This window comes from Canis lupus, chromosome 11 (assembly GCF_011100685.1).
Source record: "Canis lupus familiaris isolate Mischka breed German Shepherd chromosome 11, alternate assembly UU_Cfam_GSD_1.0, whole genome shotgun sequence".
Classification (NCBI taxonomy): Eukaryota; Metazoa; Chordata; class Mammalia; order Carnivora; family Canidae; genus Canis; species Canis lupus.
In genome coordinates this window covers 33,103,719-33,127,806 of record NC_049232.1, presented here as the reverse complement: position 1 = coordinate 33,127,806, position 24,088 = coordinate 33,103,719, and the positions used below count along the sequence as shown (strand labels likewise).

Here is a 24,088-nt window from a genome sequence, read left to right as displayed (position 1 = left end):
CAGGCAGAGACACCTTGGCCTTGCTGCAACTTGATGAGACCTCTTGGGAAGGAGCTTATACATTTGTCTGGAGCCCAGATTTTTGCAACTGTCACCCAAGAGACATCTCCAGATCTTCTGGTCAGGAGGCCAGCAGGGATTTTGATTGCAGCCTGACAGGAATGTATATATTTGCATACTTTAAAAGCTGCTCAAGGGTCTGACTTCTAATCAGCCTGAAAATAGGTGCCAAATGAGAATCCTCCCTTGGAATAGTCAAAAATCTTAATATAACTTCAATGAGAACTTACCAATAATAAATTAGATGATTTAGACAATCATTAAGATTTGAGAGATAGGGGGATCCCTGGGTGGCGCAGTGGTTTAGGCGCCTGCCTTTGGCCCAGGGCGCAATCCTGGAGACCTGGGATCGAGTCCCACGTCGGGCTCCTGGTGCATGGAGTCTGCCTCTCCCTCTGCCTGTGTCTCTCCCTCTCTCTCTTTCTCTCTCTGTGTGGCTATCATAAATAAATAACAATTAAAAAAAAAAAAGATTTAAGAGATAACCAAACACTATGGCAACGTCAAATGAGAAACTTCACCCACTGCACAAGCCACTCCTTCAAGACTGAGAGGCAGCTATTTTGCCTAATACATAAAAACAACAGAGAGTTGAGCAAAATGAGAAAACAGAGAAAAATGTTCAAATGAAACAATAAGACAAACCTCAGAAAGAGACCTTAATTAATAGAGATAACTAGAATGGAAAGTAATCCACATAAAGATACTTATTGAACTCTGGAGAAGAATGGGTAAATGCCGTGAGAACTTCAACAGTGATAGAGAACATAAGAAAGTACCAAAAAGGATTTACAGAGCTGAAGAGTACGATGACAGAACTGAAAAATATGTTAAAGCCTTCAACAGCAGGCTGGATGAAGCAAAAGAATGGATCCATATGCTGGAAATAAAACATCTTGAAATCTATGGGATGCAGTAAAAGCAGTTCCAAGAAGAAAGCTCATGATGATACAAGCCTATATCCAGAAACAAAAGAAATCCCAAATAAACTATTTACCTTTATACTTAAAGAAACTAGGAAAAGAAAACAAATGAAGGGACACCTGGGTGGCTCAGCAGTTGAGTGTCTGCCTTCGTTTCAGGGAGTAATCCCGGTCTGGGATCAAGTCCCGCATTGGGCTCCCTACGAGGAGCCTGCTTCTACCTCTGCCTATGTATCTGTCTCTTTTTCTGTGTCTCTCATGAATAAATAAATATAATCTTTAAAAACAAACAAACAACAACAACAACAAAAACCAAATGAAATCCAAAGTTAGTAAAGGAAAGAGATAATAGAGATCAGAGCAGAAATAAGTAAAATAGAGACTAAAAAGACAATAGAAAAATCAATGAAACTAAGAGATGCTTTTTAAAAAAAAAAAAAGGTAAACAAAATTGGCAAACCTTTAGTTAGACTCACTAGGGGAAAAAAAAGAGAGAGGATTCAAATAAAATCAGAGATGAAAGAGGAAAAGGTACAACTGATACAACAGAAATACTAAGGATTATGAGACAACTTTGAAGAACAAATATGGCAGCAAATTAGACAACCTAGAAGAAATTGATACATTAAGAAATTTATATACTTCCAAGACTGAATAATGAAGAGATAGAATATCTGACTAGTATGATTACTAGTAAGGATATTGAATTAGTAATAAAAACTCCCAAAAAAAGAAGGTCAGGACAGATGTCTTCACTGGCAAATTCTACCAAACGTTCAAAGATTTAATACTTACCATCAACTCCTCAAAAAAATTGAACAAGAAGAGATGCTTCCAAACTCATGTTACAAGGCTAGATTACCCTCATACCAAAACCAGACAGCTACCACAGAAAAGGGAATAACAAGCCAATATTCCTGAAGAACATAGACACAAAAATCCTCACAAAATGTTAGCAAATTTATTTTTAAAAATACATTAAAAGGTTTATACACCGTAATCAACTAGGATTTATTCCAGAGATGCAAGGATGGTTCAACATTTGCAATCAGTATGACATACCACATTAAAAATTGCAAGATAAAAATCTTATAGTCATCTCAACATTTGCAGAAAAAGCATTTGACAAAACTCAACACCCAATTAGGATAAAAATGCTTGACAGAGAATATACCTCAATATCATAAAAGTCATAAATGATAAACCTACAGCAAATAACATACTCAATGATAAAAAGCTGAAAGCTTTTCTCCTAAGATCAAGACAAGGATGCTTACTCTCTTCACTATTATTCAATATAGTATTAGAATTACTAGCCAGAGCAACTAGATAAGAAAAACATAAATAAAGGACATCCAAATTGTATAAAGAAATAAAACTATGACGATTTGCAGATGACATGATTATATAGAGAAAACCCTATCTATAGCCTTCATCAAAAAACTTTTAGAATTAATAAATAAATTAATTAAAATTGTAGGATAAAAAATTATATAGAAAATATTTTGCATTTCTGTATGTTAATAACTATCAGAAAGAGAAATCAAGGGAAAAATGCCATTTACAATCATATCAAAAATAATAAAGTATGTAAGAATAAATTTAACCAAGGAGCTGAAAGACCTGTTCACTAAACACTGAAACATTGATGAAAGAAACTGAAGAAGATACAAATAAATGAGAAGATATCCTCATGGATTGGAAGAAATAACATTATTAATGTGTCCATACTACCCAAAGAAGTCTACGGATTCAATCTACAGATTCAATTTTAATGGTATTTTTTTACAGAATAAAAAAAAATAATTTAAAAATTTATATGGAATCACAAAAGATCCTGAATGGCCAACACAATTTTGAGAAAGAAGAGCAAAGCCGGAGATATTATGCTCCCTAATTTCAAAATATACTACATAGCAATCAAAACAGTATAGTATTGATGTAAAATCAGACACATAGATCAAAGGATCAGAATAGAGAGCCAAGAAATAAACCCACAGATATATAGTCAATTAATTTATGATGAATTAGCCAAAAATATATAATTAGGAAAGGACAGTCTCTTCAATAAAAGATGTTGAGAAAACTAAACAGCCACATGCAAAAGAATGGAATTTGTATCTTATACCCTTTACAAAAATTAACTCAAAATGAATTAAAGAATTGAATGTAAAATCTGAAATCATAAAACTCCAAACAGGCCGTAAACTCCTTGACATAGTTCTTAACAATGTCTTTCTGGATCTGACTTCAAAGATAAGAACAACAAAAGCAAAAATGAACTATTAGGACTACAGCAAACTCAAATCTTCTGCACACTGGAGAATGCCATCAACAAAATTAAAAGGCAATCTACTTTTTTTTAAGATTTTATTTATTTTTTCATGAGAGACACAGAGAAAAGAGGAGACCTAAGCAGAGGGAGAAGCAGGCTCCTTACAGGGAGCCCGATGTGGGACTTAATCCCAGAACTCCAGGATCACACCCTGAACTGAAGGCAGATGCTCAGCTGAGCACCCAGGCATCCCAAAAGGCGAATGGGAGAAGATATTTACAAATAATATATCCAAAATATATAGAAAGAACTCATACAACTCAATGGCAAGAACAACAACAACAAAAATCCCAAAATAATTCAATTAAAAAATGGGCAGAGGAGTTGAATAGACATTTTTCCTAGAAGATATACTCATGGCCAATATTATGAAAAGATGCTCAACATTACTAATCATCAGGGAAATGCAAATCAAGACAACAATAATACAACACCTATATCTGTTAGGCTGGCTGTTATCAAAAAGACAAGAAAAAACAAATGTTGACCAGGACATGGAGAAAAAGGAACTCTTGTGCACTATTAGGGGCTTGTAAATTGGTGTAGCCACTATAGAAAACAGCATAAAGATTTCTCAAAAAAATAAAAATAGAATTACTGTGTAGTTTTACTACTGGGTATCTATCTGGAAAAAAACAAACAACAAACATTAACTAAGAAAGATATATGCTCCCCTAGGTTTATTACAGCATTGTTTACAATAGCCAAATTATAGAAACAATCTAGGTGCTCAACCATAGATGAGTGGATAAAGAAGATGTGCTATATACACAAGGGAATACAACTCAAACGCTGAAAAAGGATGAAATCTTGCCATTTGCAACAACATGAATGGATCTTGACTGTATCTTGCTAAGTGAAATGGGTCAGACAGAAAGACAAATATCAAAGGATTTCATTTTTACTTGGAATCTAAAACAAACAAAAAAACAAAATACAAATTCATAGATGCAAAGAACGGTGCTCACTAGGGGGGAGGAGAGTGAGGGGGGCAAAATGGGTGAAGGATATCAAGAAGTAAAATCTTCCAGGTATAAAATAAATAAGTTATGGGTATATAATGTACAGCATAGGAAATACAGTCAATTAATAGTATATATGGAGACAGATGGTAACCAGACTTATTATGATGATCATTTCATAACATATACAAATGTTGAATCACTATGTTGTACACCTGAAACTAATGTAATATTGCATGTCAGTTATATATCATTTTAAAAAAGACATGGTTTCCTTTTTTATTGAAGTATAATTGATATATTAAGACACAGTTTGGGATGCTTGGGTGGCTCGGTGGTTGAGCATCTGCCTTTGGCTCAGGGTGTGGTCCCAGGATCTGGGATTGGGTCCCCCATTGGACTCCTTGCAGGAAGCCTGCTTCTCCCTCTGCCTATGTCTCTGCCTCTCTCTCTGCGTCTCTAATAAATAAATAATTTTTTTAAAAAAGGAAGGTTTTTTTTATTATTCATTTAATCATTATAAAGATGAAAATCCATTAAACCTTTAAATCCTAGATTCCAAGGCTATAAGCATGCTCATAACCTGACTTTTCAAGGTTCATAAATCTTTTCAGATTATCTAACTCCCCCATACTGCTCATGGAGCCTGAACACCTTTGTTCATATTATTTCCAGATGTCATTAGCATATTAATGTCTTCAGCCAATCATTAATCAAAAATATTGACCAAGACACAGTCAAGAATATTAATTCTATAGCAGGCCACTGGGGGCTCCTGATATATTGTTACATATATTATATATTCATTTCACAGATTTGTGATTTATATACATTTGCTAATTGATCCCCCACCTTAAGGAAGCTACTATTATCACCCTTGCTTTATAGGCCAAGAAGGCAGAAGCACTGAGAAGTACAGCAGCCAAAGTGATAAAGCCAAGATATGGTGAAGCTGGGACTCACACTAGGTGATCTGAGCTGCATGCATGGACTCATTATGAATAATGTTCTGCCTCAGGATTCAGTTGCTGAAGAGCAGAATTCCTAAGTTAGGAAACATCTGGTATAAGCCTTTAGGACACAGAACAAAATATGGAAGAGGCAATACTCTAATGAATTAAATGAAATTGATTCAATTCATACAGTTAAGATCAATGCAAAAAGCAAACTCAGTAAAAGGAAAGGAAGCAAAAGATAACAAAAAATTAACTTAATAAGAAACAATTCTAAATACCCCAAATTTGGAGGATGGTTACAGCCTCTCTTAGAGGCATTAAAAGAATATGTAATATTCTATCTACAAAGAATCTGTAATATCTACAAAGAATATGTAATAATGTGGAGATGGGCTTTTTGTTGTAATATTAAATTGAAGAAGCAAACAACTTTTTGAAACAAACAGAATAATAGCACAGAACAACTTATTTTCTTGTTTAAGTAGAAAAGAGAAGACTAAGATTCTTCAGACTGTGGAGCTTCTTGAGAGTCTGTTTGTATTACAAATTTTAGATGGAATGCAGAACAATTTGGTAGTTCTTATTTCACAGACAGTTACCCCAAACACCTTTTTTGAATACTAAGTAGGGGTATCTACTTTGGAAGATTTCAAGATAAACTAGCTATTGTTCCTACCCTCAAACTAAAACAACAACAACAACAACAACAACAAAAAAAACCCCCCGAACAAAAAAAAAATGCTGTAAATGTCCTCTATGTTGTGAAAAAGTGTCCAAGGAAGTAGATATCTGGTTATATTATAACATAAAGGAAACACTCACATCCATCTGGAGGTAGGGGATTCCTTCAATGATACTTCCTGCCTGAACACTGAATGATGGGTAAAATTGTGATAGATTAAACTGAGTTTTAGGGGAGCGTATTTTATTAGAACACACTACATGAATAAAAGACAGGAAAGATTACTAGAAGCATATTTAAGGAGTTAAATTTGATTAAAGGATAGGTTATGCATAAAAGTGGGACATATGAATTAGTGAGAAACAAATTTGAAAAGCATGACCGTACTAATTAAGAATTTGGCAGTTGGATTTATTATGAGGAAAAAGAGAAAAGAGGATAGATATGGACTATTGAGTAGGTATCAGGTAATTATGTGTTTTTATCATATCATCCTTTCTACTGCAAAGTAGGATTCCTGAATGTGAGGCTCATGTTAGTTGCTCAATATAACATACTTTGCAAGGGGTAGAACTGGCATCAGAATCCCTATGACTAACTTCAGATCACAAGCTCTTTCTATTATATTACACGCTAACATTTTTAACTCCCTCTGACAGTTGAAGCTAAAATATTTCAGAGCAGTGGAAAAAAGATTATATTCTGTGTGCAATTTTTAGTGACCCTATGAAAGGGAACAATAGCCACTGGATTCTTTGAAACAGGACAGTGGTCCACTTAGATCCTTACCTCCCGTTTTGTTTGTTTGTGTGTGTGTGCACGTGGGGTTTTTATGCTTTTTTTTGTCTTTTGTGGTCCATACAAATTTTAGGATTGTTTGTTCTAGCTCAGCTAAAAATATTGATGGTATTTTGATACAGACTGCATTAAATGCGTAGATTGCTTTAGGTAGTACAAGCATTTTAACAATATTTGTTTAAAAAAAACAATATTTGTTTTTTTAATCCATGAACAATGAATATCTTTCCATTTCTCTGTGTTGTCAATTTCTTTCACCAGTGTTTTATAGTTTTCAGAGTACAAGTATTTCACCTCTTTGGTTAGGTTTATTCCTAGGTATCTCATTGTTTTTGGTGCAATTATACATCAGATTGATTCCTTAATTTCTATTTCTGCTGCTTCATTACTGATGTATAAGAAATACAACAGATACTGATTCTGTATGCTACAATTTTATTGAATTGTTTGGCAGTTTTGGCAGTTTTCGGTGGTATTTAAGGTGTTCTACTATATAGAATATCATGTCATCTGCAAATAGTGAAAGTGTTATTTATTTCTTCCTTATTGGTTTGGATGCTTTTTATTACTTTTTGCTACCCATTTTTTTTAACCAATCACATTTCTTTATGCTCATATCTTATATAGTTAGCTAAAAAGACTTAAATTGCTAAATAAAATCTTGCTGCCAATATTCTTATTTTGTCACCTACATACAAACTCTGTATATTTCATTTTATGATGAATTTTCATCTCAGTCTAGGGAAAATCCCCTTTCTAGGAGTGTGAACTCCATTACGTATCTTCCCTTTCTCTTAGTGTGAGAAGAAAGAATAATGGAGTTGGATAGTTTTGAATGTGGATCTTTTTCCTAATAAAAGTAGGTAACTTCTGACTATTAAAGAAGGGCATTTTCCTTTTACTCAGTTTTCTTTTGATTAGGAAATATATTTGTTCAGAGTCTTCCTAGCATTTCCTAAGCAGGAGCTGCCACTTCTCTTTCATAACGTGCCTATTTTAAAGACCATGCTCACTGTCCAAAGGACAATCAAACATTGAATACAATATAAATAATGGTATTAAAAGATTTACACATCTCCATAAAATGTATTAAAACATTTATCCTAAATAAAACATTTAATTCATTAAAACATTTAATTCATTAAAATTTCAATTTACTCAAAATAATTATTGTTCATATACTCAATGGTAATACAAAATTGAAAGTAAATGTGTGGGATCCCTGGGTGGCGCAGCGGTTTGGCGCCTGCCTTTGGCCCAGGGCGCGATCCTGGAGACCCGGGATCGAATCCCACGTCAGGCTCCCGGTGCATGGAGCCTGCTTCTCCCTCTGCCTATGTCTCTGCCTCTCTCTCTCTCTCTGTGTGACTATCATAAATAAATGAGAAAAAAAAAAAAGAAAGAAAGAAAGAAAGTAAATGTGCAGGGCAGCCCCAGCCCCGGTGGTGCAGCGGTTTAGCACCGCCTTCAGCCAGGGGTGTGATCGAGTCTCACGTCGGGCTCCCTGCAGGGAGCCTGCTTCTCCCTCTGCCTGTGTCTCTGCCTCTCTCTCTCTGTGTATCTCATGAGTAAATAAAATAAAATCTTTAAAAAAAAAAAAAGAAAGAAAATAAATGTGCAGAGTTCCCTCTTTAATTTTAAATGGGTACCAATTTAGCTAACATGGATTTGGCAAATGCTTGCTCTGCTACATTGCTGACTTAAAATAGAATGGTGTGATAGTCTTCAACTTTTATCCTTTTTTCCCCAGCTTTATTAAGATAGATGACATATAATATTGTGTAAATTTAAGGTGTACAATGTGATGATTTGATACATATATATATTGTAAAATATTTATCACAATAAGGTTAACATAGCCTTTACCTCACATAATTGCCCTTTGCTGTTGCTATGGTGAGAGCAGTAAAGTTCTGCTGTCATAGCAACTTTCAAGTATGCAATATAATATAGTCACCATGCTATACATTAGATCTCTGGAAATCATTTCTCTTAAAACTGAAAATTTGTTACTTTTGACCAACATATCTTCCACTTTTTAAAGCCCTGGCAACCACCGATCTATTCTCTGTTTCTGAGTTTGATACTTTTTAGATTTCATCTAAAAAAAGTGATTAAAGTAAGTGAGATTATACAGTATTTGTCTTTATTTGGCTCTTTCACTTAGCATACCATCCAGGTCCATCCATGATATCACAAATGGCCGGGATTTCTTCTTTTTAGAGAATATATATATTCAATATATATCATATATACATATGATGGAATAGTGTTAAAACTATATTTGCCCATTAGTTCCAGCAGACTTTTTGGTGGACTCTGGGATTTTCCATATGCAAGGTTATATCATCAGCAAACAGAGAATTTTATTCTTCTTTTCCAATTTGGATGCCTTTTGTTCCTTTTTCTTGACTAATCACTCTGTCTAGGACTTCTAGTACTATGTTGAAAAGAAGTGGTGATAGTGGGTACCCTTGTAGTGTTCCTGATCTTAACAGGACAATTTTCAACCATTTACTATTGAATATAATATTAGTTGTGGGTCATATATGGTATTATGTTGAGGTACAGACTTAAATCTAGAGGGAGAAATCTCATGCAGTAATACTGACTATCCCTGTTGAGATCCTTAACAATCTGAAACTTTTTGTTAGATATTCTCTAACATTTCATTAGATATTTTTGTCTTCTTTATGAAGGCTAGGACATTAAGAAATAATAGTATTAAATCTCAGATAATAATAAATTTCTTAATTTTATTTAATTTTATTTACTTATTTGAATTCTATTTAAATTAAAATCAAGGGATTCCTGGGTGGCGCAGGGGTTTAGCACCTGCCTTTGGCCCAGGGTGCGATCCTGGAGACCCGGGATCGAATCCCACGTCGGGCTCCCTGCATGGAGCCTGCTTCTCTCTTGGCCTCTCTCTTTCTCTCTCTCTGTGACTATCATGAATAAATAAATAAAATTTAAAAAAATTAAAAAATAAATTAAAATCAAGTATCTAAAATTTCTGGAGGTAAGAAACATTTCTTATACTTGGCAATAAAAATTGTGAAGAAGTGTTTAGTCAGCAAATAAATTTGGGAACTCTAAGGACACAAGGACATCAATCAACAAAAGATGGAATTTTCATAGAACAAAAAAAAGCACATATTTCAACCAATCGAGGTAATTAACATTAGCAATAGAAAAGCAGAATGCTGAGTAGACAGAGAAATTCAAACTGCTAACCAAACTCAGGGTGCTGTATCATTATTGGTCTCAAAGCATAAACATCCTGACTTGATCCTCTCATACTCATGTGTGATAGACATGTGCATGTCCTATTTTAGGTAAGATGGGATAGATTAAAATCTATAATAATGTGTTAAATGTTAAAGTGTGTTAAATGTCTTTTCCTGGGGTTGCCATTTTAATTAATTCTGAATTCTGTCTAGCTCAAAAGAAATATTATTCACATTTTGCATAAAAGAACATAATTATAAAGTAAACTTACAGACAGGTGTTCTGTAATGCACAAATTATTTTTTTCTTCATGTTATGATCTAGCAAGCCTCCAGTTTTCCAATTCATTAAATAAATCTATTATTTAAAAATATAGCTAATTCTCATCCAGTTTTTCCAGCATGGTATGTTTGTTATTTTTATAATCATCTATGGAAAATCTTTATCATATATCAGATGAAAAATGTTGTTTTCATTTATAACATGAGTTTGTAAAGCCATGTGGCAAAGTAATAACAATATTTTAAATGAAAAATTCAATAATTCATAACTTCATTTGAAAAATCATGTATACCTCAGGGTGGCTCAGTCTGTTGAGTGTCCATCTGACTCTTGATCTTGGCTTAGGTCATGATCTCAGAGTCCTGGGACTGAGCCCTGTGTCAGGCTCTGAGCTCAGCAGTGAGTCTGCTTGAGAGTTCTCTTTCTCCATCTCCCTCTCTCCCCGCAACTCACTCACACTCTCTTTCTTCTCTAAAATAAATAAATCTTAAGAAAGAAAAATCATATATACTTTGAATTACCTCTATAATCAAGTTGTAGTTTACATATTAAGCCACTTGAAATTTTACCAAGTGTTTTACACCATAGTCTCATTGAAGATTAATATGAAACTATTGTAGTAAGCCATGGCACAATTTCTTGTATTTAGAAAGGCTGTTGTTCTGCTATTTATAGTTGTACTATAAATAAACCTCAAAAAATTAATAAATAAGCCTCATTTCTCATATCCAGGTAACTTACCACAGCAGACTATAACACTGTAGAAGTGCTAAAATATCTCATGTACATCTTGGTAGGATATACACTCCTGATTAGCAATGAAAATAAATACCAGTAGATTTAAATACATGTAGCTATTAACTTTAAATATATTTAGTGATTTCTTCATTTAATTAATAATATTATTTGTTATAATTTGTATTTGTTAAAGTAAAACGTCCTTCAAAATTTTGAAGTTGGATAAACCAGAATATTTCCTTTTTCGTAATATATTAGTGTGATGGCTCAAGTGTTTATAGATTTTGTGGCATATTAGAAGAAGGTTAAAAAAGGTCTTTGGAAAAGATGTGTATAAAACCAGACTTCTTTCAAAATGCCTAAAATAGTACTTTTAATGTAATGGGCATTAGTTTATGTCTGTTCATTCATTCATTCATTCATTCACTATTCATTATTTTTTAAATTGAATTATATAGTCTTCCAGACATTCTTTCTGCTCTGGAGACACTGTGGTGAACAAAGCAAATCCAGTCCTTCTCTTCCTCTCATGAAATTTGTTTCTGTAAAAGTAAAGCAATAAAAAAATATAGATAAAAAAGTGAATAAACCAACAGTCATATAATACATGCTATGAATAAAAATTCAACAGACTAAAGGGTAAATCGTGAAAAGAGTAGTGTTGGTGGAGTGTTTGTGCTATCATATTATTTTGTATAGGATAGTTGGGGAACCCATCCTAGAGAAAGTCATATTTGAGCTGAGACATGAATTAAGAGGAGTAACATATGCATACGTATGGGGAAGAAAAAATAGTAACTACATGGGCTCTGGACTGAGAATGTTTGCAGTATTTGAGGAAACACCAGAGGCCTATCTGGTTGGTTGAATCAGTGTGGGAAGCAGGTAAGTGATACGACATGAAGTCACACAAGTTGTGCAGTCAAGTTATGGAAAACCTTGTCAACTCTGAAGAAAACTTTGAATTATATTTTGTGTCAAGTGGAAAGCCATTGTAGGTTCCCAGAAAGCATCAGCATGACTTCACTTACATTTCATTTGGATAATTCTGGCTGGTAGGTGGAAATAAACTTATGGAACAGTAAGAGGGAAGCAAGATCAACTCAGAAGCTATCAATGTGTTGCTTAAAGGCTATTATGGTATTCAAACCCCAAATAATTCCTCCATTTATCTGTGGTTTCAGGAGAAAGGAGCAATATATTGAGTAGCCTATTGTGTTCCCTGATGATGTCACACTAATTACACTTAAAAATATGAATAATTCAAATCTATACAGTACCACTAACACTTGTAGGCATTTCAGTCTCCACATTATGAGTAAGAAAATGGAGTCGGAGAGAGGTTCCCAAAAGTCATGATTAAACTAGAATTGTTATAGAGAAGCAGTGATTGAACCATACATAAACTTTGGAGTTACACACACTTTGATTCAAAGCTAACACCTGATCTATGGCAACAGCGGAGTCAGGTCATATTGTCTTTATGCCTCAGTTTTCTTTACAACTTTCTATAAAATGAATGTAATTGAAATATTTAATCCAAAGGAGGAGTATTAAGATTTATATATTAAAATGCTTATCACCATGCCTTGAATATAAGAAGTGCTCAATTAAATTAAGCTATTTTCCTGTCAACCTCAAAACTCATTTTCAACATTAAATTCAATGTTTCCAACAGTCTCACAGTAGGTTCAAGATAAAACTGCACCATCAAATCATAAATCTGACTCATCAACATAGTCTATCAGAGTCTAGTCTTATCTTGACACAGGGACATTGCTCTTTAAGTTGGGAACATTTTGTCTATCCCTCTCTATATCCTGGCATCATCCAAATTCTTTACAGTAGAAAATCTCTTCCTTCTGGATTCCAAAAGCCTCTGCTTTACAAAGTAAAGACAGCAGGATACGTTACATCAATGTAAGAAATCTTGCTTTATATTCTCCTGGACAGATCAACACTGGTGCCATAGTCAAATTTCAAAATGTATTCTTACTCCCAGAGCACCATTCTATATGCAGAATACCCACCACAAAGCAGTATATATTTAGACCCTATACATTTTCTTATCTTTGGAGTTAGCAAGGCATGCACTTAATCCAATTAGAAAGTAAAATGGGCTTAATTACTTAGCTCAGATCAAAGAGCATAGGAGGTAAAGAATCTAATTAAAATTAATAATATAACAGGCAGCTTTATCTAATGCCTAATCTAGGGCATTTCATCTTAATTTTAAACTTAGCTCTCAAGTTCACGACAAGGTCCCATCATTGTCACTGATTGTTATGAAATCTGATAACCCTGTGACAAATCCTTCCTGTGTATTTGTTGCTCAATTCTAAGTAATAGATTTAACTCTGTTCAGCTAAGAGAGGTCAGAAAGTTCACTCCACTACATGTTTATATTGAATTTCTTTAGTTTCCTATCTCTTATTTTAGCTTGATTAATATTCTTCAGATGTTATTGAGTAGTGCAAATGATCTATGAAATGTACACAGCCACAGGCTGTGTTTACATTGAGTGGGAACAGCGCATAAGTTAATCAAGAACTTTCATAGATGCCTGGAAATCTCACTTAGAGTACATTTACAAAGTACTATTTATTTTAATGTTTGTACTAAATTGATCCCCCAAGAGAGTCCAAAGAATATATTAAAATCATTTGGTTGGCAATATGTAAAGGAAAATCTAGTTAATTTATGGACGTACAATCCCCACTGTTAACGTGTGTCTGTGTGCATGCATGCATGCTTACACAGGCACAAAATAGGTATTACAAATCCAAAACCAAAGGAGTTCAACCTTTTACGTTGTTTGCTGAGGCAGACCTGAGTCAATCTTTCAGCTTCCAGGTAGAAATGACATATTTCTGTCAACTGTTAGTTGTCTTAAATATTAAGACAGACAACTGTTAGTTGTCTTTTTCCAGAAAGAGAAATTCAAATGTTGTACCATTAAACATATATATTGATTATAAGCTTCATTCTTATTTAGAATTTTTTAAGCATTTTGATGTCTAACCACCAGAAATTGGGTCTGCAGTCAAAATATAAAACAACTCAGTAGGTTTATAAAGCTCCATGGAGGGGCACCTGGGTGGCTCAGTGGTTGGTCATCTGCCTTCGGCTCAGGTCATGATCCCAGGGTCCTGAGATCGAGTCCTACATCCAGTTTCCCTGCAGGGAGCCTGCTTCTCCCTCTGCTTATGTCTCTGCCTCTCTCTGTTTCTCTCATGAATAAATAAATAAAATCTTTAAAAAATTAAAAAATAAAGCCCCTTACAATGTCATAGGCACTTTGGGAAAACAGCTGAAATCAGCGATAACTATCCAGGTAAGAACAAAGTGATGACAAGCAAGCTAAGAGCCACAATGGATGGCTTTGATCAGTATCAAAGTGGGAAGAAGTATAAATAGGAAAACAGCATTTAGGAAAAGTTTGCAAGTATGGGGCAGCTTGGAGTTTTCTCTTACATGAATATATATGCACTAGCCCTTTTTTGGAAGCTCTGCAGTTATGTTCTCATGGGCTTCTCTTTGTGCACCATAAAGCCAAAGATATTAAATTTCAGGCTTTCAGTATATACAGAAGCCTGTCTAAAGAGGCCAATCTCCACGGCATGCCTGAGAAGAGAAAAATAGATTGTAGAAATATTCTTTGGTGAAATAATGGCCAAAAAAGATTTCCTGTGAAGTCTGATTAAGCTCCTTTAAGAAGACATTCTTGCTTGAACTGATTGGCTAACACCTCAAAGTGATTGAAATATGTGGTTATGCACAGCAGGGTAATTCTATTGAAAAGAAAATTCATATGGTTAATATCCTTCTTGTAGTGGCACTTAAACTTAAGCACTCTCTGGTGTTCCACCTGGTTTATACAACTCCCTAAAAGCCCACATGATCAAACACTCCACCACTAGTAGAGGTTTGAGCCACAATATTTTCTTGCCCTTAGGAATGTTTCTCTTGATTGTAACGCAATCGGTTTCTGTAAGTGTTACCATGGTGGCTCTCGTCAATTCAGCAGGAGATATTTTTGGTACCTGTTGAATTAGGTGCTTTCTTGCCCACTGTGTATTAAATCAGATAAACCAAAAATCTTTAATTGAATTATGGATAAACATTTTAACCATAAAAGTTCATCAAGTTTGAGATAGATATAGAAAGAGAGAATTGAGCATACTGAACAAATTGAACATGATGGTCTGATTAAATTGTTCATACAATAAAAAAATTTTTAAAAATGAATTAACAAGACTGATGACCACTAAGAAAAATTCTGTACTTCCATAAAATTAAATGTTAAGATAATTCAAATTCCAAGTGAGGAAATGTCATTTTATTGTGACATATTTGCCATAGGGATGAATTAACCTGTAGTGTAGAGGACATAAAATGGAAATGTTTTATTGGGCAGATGAACATTTATTATATTTTTAGTAGATATATTGTGACATTTCTATTTTTAAAAAATGCATTTGTTTGCATATAGTTAATTATGAAGACTGGAGAAAAATAATTGAATAATTTCATGGCACAAAACACAAAATCTTGTCTTTCTGATTGGATTATCACAGCTTAATGTCAAGATCATTTTAGATTAATCAAATAATATTACAACATTCAGCTTCCCGACTACTTTGACTTGGCCTTTGAGTCATCTTTGATAATACAATTGGATAATTGGAGATATTTCTGTCACTCATACTTTACCACATAAAATAATTTCAGAGTCAGCTACTTTATCTAGCACAGATTCGAGATACCTAGAACATCAAAACATGTTAATATAAAAGGTTCTTCATCAGGTTTCTATATATAGTGATTCTTCATAATTATTTAGAATGTTTGCTATGTTGTAAAGGGCCATGAAATAATGAACCTAATTTAGCTTAAACCAGCAGTTTGTGAATATTGATTTTATTCAAGGTTTTATGCCAGTCATTTTGGGGGAACAAAAAAAGAAGACACAACATTTTCTACTCTCAGGAAGCTTAGGATATAACCTATTAAATGAACGCATGAGAGCTAACAAGGCTCTTTTTTGAGGAAAGAGAGAGAAAGGATTCTTTTTTGGCTCATAAATAGGGCTGGCTCAGGTAAATCTCCATGGAAAAGACATCATTTAACTGACCTGACAATAATTGTTAGGATTTTGACAAACTAAAAGGAAGAAGAAATGTATACCAATTGTAAGCGGTTTTAAAAAGACAGGGGGATGGAAATGCAAAGTGTTCTTGCAAAATAATCACTTTTCTAGTTGAAGCCTAATTGGTATGGAGAGAAGGGAAGGAAGGAATAGGTAGTCAACAAAATGGGCCATGTCATGAAAGATTTTGATTGCCATGCTTAAGAGATTGGACTTTATGCTCCAGAATCCACTTGTCCATCACATGGCACAATGATTACAAGCAGGATTCTGGAGGCAGACAGTCCTCTTTCGAATTCTAGCTCTCAACACACACCTTCTTAGGTATGATCAAATATCTAGGTAGGCTTCTTAAACAAGATGATTAACCTTTCTGTACCTTTGAACCATCTAAAAATTGAAATGATAATAGTACCAATGTGTTGCTTTGAAAATTAATGCAATTAAATCAGCTAAATAGCTTAGAATAGTGCCAGGCACATAGCAGTTGTTCCATAATGTTAGCCTTTATTAGCCTTAAACTACATTTGACAAGGTGAAGTATGGGAAATTTCAAAGACAGAGTCTTATTGCATTACTCTTCTGGAGGATTCGTTGTCCTATTAAAAATTACTTCCAACATATCAACTTTGCAAGACCACTCACTCATGGTCGCTAGCATGGAGTGTGCCTACTGAAATCACTGATTTAAAGAGTTATGAATGTTAAAAGTTATAATTTCTAATTTTTAAGAAAAAGTAAATATTTCTTTTCAGACACACACTTCAAGTAGGTTAGTAGATAAAACCAGAAGTATATAACACAATCGTTGAGGGTTTAAAAACAAACAAAAGTTAAAATGATTTTTTTAACCATGCTAAATAGAGGTAACTGTATTTTTGCCTTTATACCTCTCCAAGTTTTACTTCATCTGGAAAAAGATACTCTTCACCTTAACAAATTTTATACAAAATTATATTTTCCTCAAATTACCTTTTTATTCTCCTTCAGTTTTCATTGTTTCATATTTTTATAAGAAGTCATCTAAATGTGAGATGACTTTCATACTTTTTATTTAAAATACCTAGCATCCTGAATCTTTTTTAAGACTCTGCATTAAAAAGATATGCTGAAGAAAGAAAGAGTAAATACTGCAATATATGAGACAACTCTGAAAAATTATAGAGGGCAACTGATTTTAGTTGTAGCCTAAAAACCTACTTAAGCCAAAGAAAATCAAATATCACTTGAAAGGGATTATTGAAGCAGTAGGAAATAGTTAAGAATGCTGAGAAGAATATACCAAACCAAAAGTTAATAGAATTACTGGTATAATTACTGGTATGATAGACAACTCCAAAGTATCAGAGTTAAATAAAAATAACACATTTATTGCCCATTTATTATATGTCTGGTGCTATAATGCTCAGCATGAATTGTATTATTTAATCACTAGATTAACACCAGGGCATATTTTGTGGATGAATAAAATGACGTGTAGTAATTTGTATTCTTTTACATAGTTAGAAACTGATAGTGGTAATTTGAACCACAGAAGACTGATTTGGGAAAAAACAAAAACACCCCACACACTTTACTAAATTTTACCCTGAAGAAAATCACTTAATAAAAACAAAGGATCAGAATATCTGTTCTGATTACCTATTGCTGTGCAACAAGTTACCCTAAAACTTAGAAGAATAAAATAACGACAACATGTATTTTGCTTGTAAATTTGCAATTTGGACAGAGCTCAGCAGAAATATCTTTGTTTCATTCATCAATTAGAGCAACTTGAAATCTCAAGGCTACACTCATCTATAGGCTTGATCCTTCACATATCTAGTGGTTGATGATAACTTCTATCTGAGACCTTAGCTTGGGCTTTTAACTGGAACAATAAAATATGGCCTCTCTGTGTGGCCTCTCACATCATAATGCTACTGCCTTGAAAGTGAAGTAGCATTGCTTCTGCTATATTCTGCTTCTTGAGGTAGCTAAACTGCTCACCTTATTTCAAGGAAAGAGACTTTACTTTTTGACAGGGTAGAAGCAGTAAAGCTCTAGAAGAACTGAAGTGGAATTGTTGGTAGCAATGTTTGTGGCAATACAATCTGCCACAATGTTAGAGTAGAGATGAATGAAGAAAGTGAGGCACTAAAGTTTCCAATGGAAGAAGAAGTAACTCTTAGGAGGGAACATTCAATAGTAAGGGAAGTCAGTGTTGATCACTGATTGGTGGTATTGACAAAGTCAGTTCTCTGAATATGTGGAACCTGGGTTCCCATGGATAATGTGAACGGAAAAGGAAAATGTTGACAATGGAGTCTTGCATATACTTGACTCCTATCTACTTGCCTAGCCTTACCTCACATCCCATAGTGGGCTCTGCTCCAGGTACAATGACTTCTTACCAAGTCTTTGCATTGGTATGTTCCCTTCATCCATAGCATCTTTGGACATAGGGCTTCTACTTCTTGGGATACAATCAATCTATACCTTTGTTTACTTGGTTTTCTACTCTTTCTACTGATTTCATTCATTTTCTCAAAAATGATTTCTCATTTTCTCATACCAAGCCAGGTGTCTCATATTACCTTTTCCTTCAAAATAGTTCTCTCATAAATATTAATTTATTTTTGCTATTATTTGATTAACGTCTGTCTTCTTCACTAGTCAGCAAGATTTATGAGGCAAGGAATATATCTGTTTTTGCTCATCCCAAGAGCCTAGCAGAATGTATGGATCTCATTGGGCTCTTTAAATTGTTATTATATGTGTTTATGAAATAAGCTTATTTTTTTTAAGTTTCCATGTAGCATTTAGAGGAAAATACAGGACCAAGGAAATTCACTACACAAATAAGAAAATAATTTTAAACCATCAGTGAGAAAGAATTAATTTGGTCTTATTACTTGTGTCAGTTAGGATAGGCTAATCTTTGTAACAGACCCATAATGTATATTGGCTAAACATAAGCATTTTTCCTGCTCAGTTAACAATAAAGGGCAACTCCAGGCAGACAGGAGAGACTCTCCTCTATTCAGTCACATATACTGATGATCTTCCTGCTATCTTTCACAGTGATTTCCGTAGTCACTCGTTGGTAATCTGCATATGATTCAGAGTAAGGAATGAGCATGAGGACTGCATGTTTGGAGGGTTTCATAGGCTGGTTTTAGGAATGACACCTATCATTTACCCTGAGAGTGAGCTGGATTTCTGTCAAATCACCATAACTGATCACAAGAGCCTGGGACAGATGGGCTAGTGGTATGCTCAGAAAGAAGGGAAAACCAGTCTTGAAGAAGCACAATTACTAAAGCAAATGTTATTGATTAGTCTTATAAATCCTGTGAAAAAGCAAAATGAGAATATCTCTGAAGTTGAAACTTTGTATTGGATGGTAGGAAAAAGTTCTCTAGATGATTACTGTAGTATTCAGGGGGAAAAAAAGAAAGTCCTTTCTTGCAGATTATACAAGCAAAAGCACAAATGTCTATTATGTCTTTTATGAAAATCTAACATGACCACTTGCCTGATTACTCAGAAATACCATGTGCTATTTATCATTATATACGAAAAATAGAAAGCCTGTGCAAATGATGATTTGCAGCTTCAAAGGGGGCACAGAGAAAGGGAAGCCTAAAACCATTAGGCTCCCAAGATCATAATTACAGACTTGATTTTTGAGCAGGGAATTTCCCAGACTTGAATTTTTAAAAAAAAAAATCTGAGTGTAAAAGAAACTGAATAAGAAAGGAAAAAAATTATCACTCATTCATTTTATTTTATCTCAAATATTCTTTCATAGAATTAAGTCTTAAACATTATTAAAGTATATAAAATGTTCTATTAAACTTGACTACTTTATGTATCTTTATATATCTATAGGGTATGACTGTTTTAAATGAGAAATTGCATTTTTAAATCCTGACAGAAGGGTTGTAAACTATTTCTACTAGTTCCTTCTTCCCTTTCTGTTCAGGGACCAATTATTTCTAAAAAGGTAGCTGAACACTTGCAGTAGATGCTGTTTAGTTAAACTTGGTGCTGGGAGACTATATCAGTCAGGGTCCTATGAAAAACAGATGGCATGTACAAAAGGAAAATAGAGAATTTAATGAAGGTACCATTTACTAAAGGGTATGTAGGACTAAGAAAGCCAAGAAGGGACTAGCAAAGACTAGGAGGGGAAAGGAGACAGGGGTTTTCGTGACCTCCTCAGAGCTATTATAAGCCTATCTTCTACATTATAAAAATCGGGCACAAATCCCTCACTCTCTCTAGACTCTCCCACACTGGTTTCCTGCCAGGAAAGGCTTTCATTGGCCAAACAAACTAAAAGGAAGACTGGTAGCCTGACGAAATCCACAGAATTCAGCCTCTTGGACTGGTGGAGAATTGTGAAAAATATACCTCCTAAAAGGACAAACAGGATATTTACAACATTCGCAAGAATGTTTCTGAGAGATATATTAATAGTACATATAATAAAGCAAGTGCATTTATGTATTCCTGAAATCTATATTTGTTTAACGAGAAGTGTGTGAATATTAGTTTTCTTCAAGGACAAATTTCAAAATTTCAAAGAGAAAAGGTTGAATCTGTAAAAGATCTCCTTATCAAAAATAATTAAGGTTTTTGAAGTGTGTTTTTTGAGCCATTGCCTGACCAAGATGAAATAGAGCAGCATAGGAGATGCCAAAACTAACAGCCAAGGGCCCTGATGAAACATGAGTCTGTATTCCATGTTCACTGAGAAAAAGAGAGGAGTTAAAATGAGATGAAGAGATAGGATGTCTAAGTTTTGCAGTATTGACAGAATAATGGTGAAGGTACCCAGATAGATGATCAGAGTCCAGAATTCCAGCCCCACAGCATTGTCACTTGAGGCTTAATTGGCATCAGTATGGCTGAGAATGGCCATAACTCAGGATTATATACACCCATAGGTCCAAAGGGGAAAATTGGTGATGGATCAAGCAAAGAAGATAAGAAGGGATCTTGGCAGGCAGGCAGGCAGGGCTCAGAGGAACTTGGCAATAGGTAAGGATGAAGGAGTCTTATGAAATTGTTGATTGACCATTAGAGAGGTCCATTGCTGTAGCTTGATTAATATCATGCAGATGGTTGATGGATGAATAGAAATTCAATTCCAGGTCTTTTTGTCTCAAATAAAAATTCTTTCTGTTGTAACATATGGCCTACAGCAAAGAAGAAATAATTATATCATCAATTAAAATCTTTCTTTACCAAGTCTGGAAGTTTTCCTAGCAACAGAATCTCTTTCAGCCAAAGCAACAATAGAATTGTAATGCACAGTTGTAAAGCTAACAAATAGCTATAGTGGATCCCAGCATATCTTGATCCACTATGAAAAGTTAAACACTGGGATAGACTTATGGTTTTAAGATGTCTATCTCAGATTAAATTTGCAAGCCAGATATTTTTATATTTTAAAGGAACAATTTTAATTTTCTACATGCTACAGAATTGTTTTATTACCACATCTGTGACTATTTTTTTTCCTAATGAGTGACAAGATAAACTGAATTTCCTGATTGTTAGCTGAACTAGTGTGGTAATCATTTCATAATATATGCAAATCAAACCATCATGCTCTACTTCTTAAACTTATGGAGTGATGTATGTCAATTTTTTTTTCAATAAAACTGGAAAAATTGGCATGAAAATACAAACTTCAGCTGATCCAATTTAACACCTCTTGGTGTTGCTATTTCTTTCCATGAAATAACTCTTCTACTCAACAAAAATAAATTAATTAGCTAATTAATTACTGAGCCTACTCCTCAAGATATTTTTATATCATTGGGGAGTTTTATCAGATCCATTGATTTTTACTATTATATTGGGATAGAAAAAAGGATTTAAATTTCAAAACGAAACACTTTGGTTAAAATCTTAGCTCTGTTGTAGAGTTAAATGATATTCTATAATTTGCAATTTATTTGAGCCTTAGTTTCTTCTTCTGAAAAATTGGGATATTGATATCTATTTCCCTTGGTTATTTCCTAGTCAGTCCATAAAGTCTATGAAAGTGTTTTGAGATACATGGGATTTATAGGAAGGCAAATTTCTTTTTAATAAATGTGTCATTTGCCACCTATGCCTCAAAGAACATAATAACATTCAGGCCCCTTTTCTGGATACTGTATATCTCACTGCTTTGTCATATAGGTATGATGGTGTCACTAGAAAACTTGAATGCTTTGATAAACTTTATTAATATAATTTATCTAAATTGAAGACTATTGCCTCATGCATACCTGGAGACTCCTTTCACCTTTTTCCTTTCCTTAACATACGAGGTAATAAATAATTGACCACAGAAGATATGCCAGAAGATAACAGATCCCAGGATGATGCTTCCTTACCCCCGATGATCACTATCAGAGGGATGCCATTAAACAACTTTAGAGAGTCCGATCTTTTCTCTCCAAACATTTTTCTACAGTATGCATGTTTTCCTTGTCATTCAGTTCACCTGTGTACTCTCATGTTGTTTCTTTCAACATTGTGTACTAAAAATAGTACAAAAATAATAAAACCTAAACATTTATAATACATCTAATATCCAATAATTCTTACCTTGTGCCGCTACTTGTGAGTTGGTGCTTATTCTCTCAACAGTGTTGGACCAGTGTATCAGAGTCTCTAGTAATTTTCACCCTCTGCTATGGCCACACCTACCACTTCGAAATTGAAGCATGTTATGTAGTCAAGCCTATTAGTTAAGTAAACATGATACTTACGTGTCTTGTTCAAGTGATTTTAGCTTTACTAAGTTAGGAAAAAGCCTCTTCCCTTGTCTTGATTAAGTTATAACCATATCAGAGTGTATTTATTATATAATTGTAACATTTTCCATTCCTCCTATAAAGGTGTTTTTCTTTTTTTCAATGAAAAATATATTGAGTTCAAAGTATGAACACAAAAAGCAATGATTCATTGCTTTTTTGTATTGCTCACATATATCCTTTTATGATGGGTATTGATGTTTTGCTTTTTTCCTTAAAAACAAATCTAGTCTTCATCAAAAATCCAAATCAAGTCAGTGGAATATACAATGTACATTTAAACATTTTTTATAGCAATGGGACTTATTTCCCTAAAAAATTGGATAAAATCATATCTTTTATTTTTAGAAAAATTAAGCACCTTATAATTATAGAATCTGCATTTAATCATTTTGGGGGAAGCTTTATCAATCCCATATCCTGGCAGTTATATTTATTTATTTATTTATTTTATCCATGAAAAAATTGTAGCCTAAGGACTCGTTGTAGATCAAACATTAAGTCAAGAGAAATGCCACAACTAAAGTTGTGTCTACCAGTTCTCATCCAATTTTTGTTTTCCAATTCCCCACCCTAATTCAGAGCTATGTGACATTCTATGTGAATATATAATGATGATCGCAGTGATAAAATCACTGTTTATATCCAGCAGAACCCCGAATATCAGTAGAATCCCTTGGTGTAGGAACTGTATGTATAATTGTAGTAAGTGGGTAGGCTCTGGAGCCAGACTGTATAATTCAAATTTCAGTTGTGCCTTCAGGAGCTATAAGGCTCAAATTAGTTCCTCCTCCTTTCTGTGACTTAATTTCCTAAAATTTAAAATGAAATAATGATAGTATTGATTCAAGAGGGCTTTTTGAAAATTAAAGTAGTTAATGCAAGTCCCTGTCAAATAATAATAGAAAGTCTTCTACTTAAATAAGGGCAAATAAGAAGCTGCTATTATTATTGCCAACATATTTCATACACAGCCACAATATTTAAGCTTTAGTTGACTGTTCTGAATATAAAATAAAATGTAACATAGGTTTTGGCTCTCAAAATTTCCTGTAAGACAAAAAATTAAGTTGCATAATTTAAATCTGAAGGAAAAATAATCTTAGCTACATTGCATAAATTAACTGACAATATGTTAAGAGTTGATCCTCGAACTGATACACAATTTTTTACTG

General features: G+C 33.9%; 1 long non-coding RNA gene across 1 annotated transcript in view; it reads right to left on the bottom strand.

Moving 5' to 3' along the window:
* Positions 1-22,794, bottom strand: part of LOC119874040 — a 119,493-nt gene extending 96,699 nt beyond the window's left edge. The window contains exon 1 of the long non-coding RNA XR_005366388.1: positions 22,705-22,794. This is a non-coding gene — a long non-coding RNA (uncharacterized LOC119874040). The remainder of the gene's footprint in view (positions 1-22,704) is intronic.
* Positions 22,795-24,088: the final 1,294 nt, after the last annotated feature.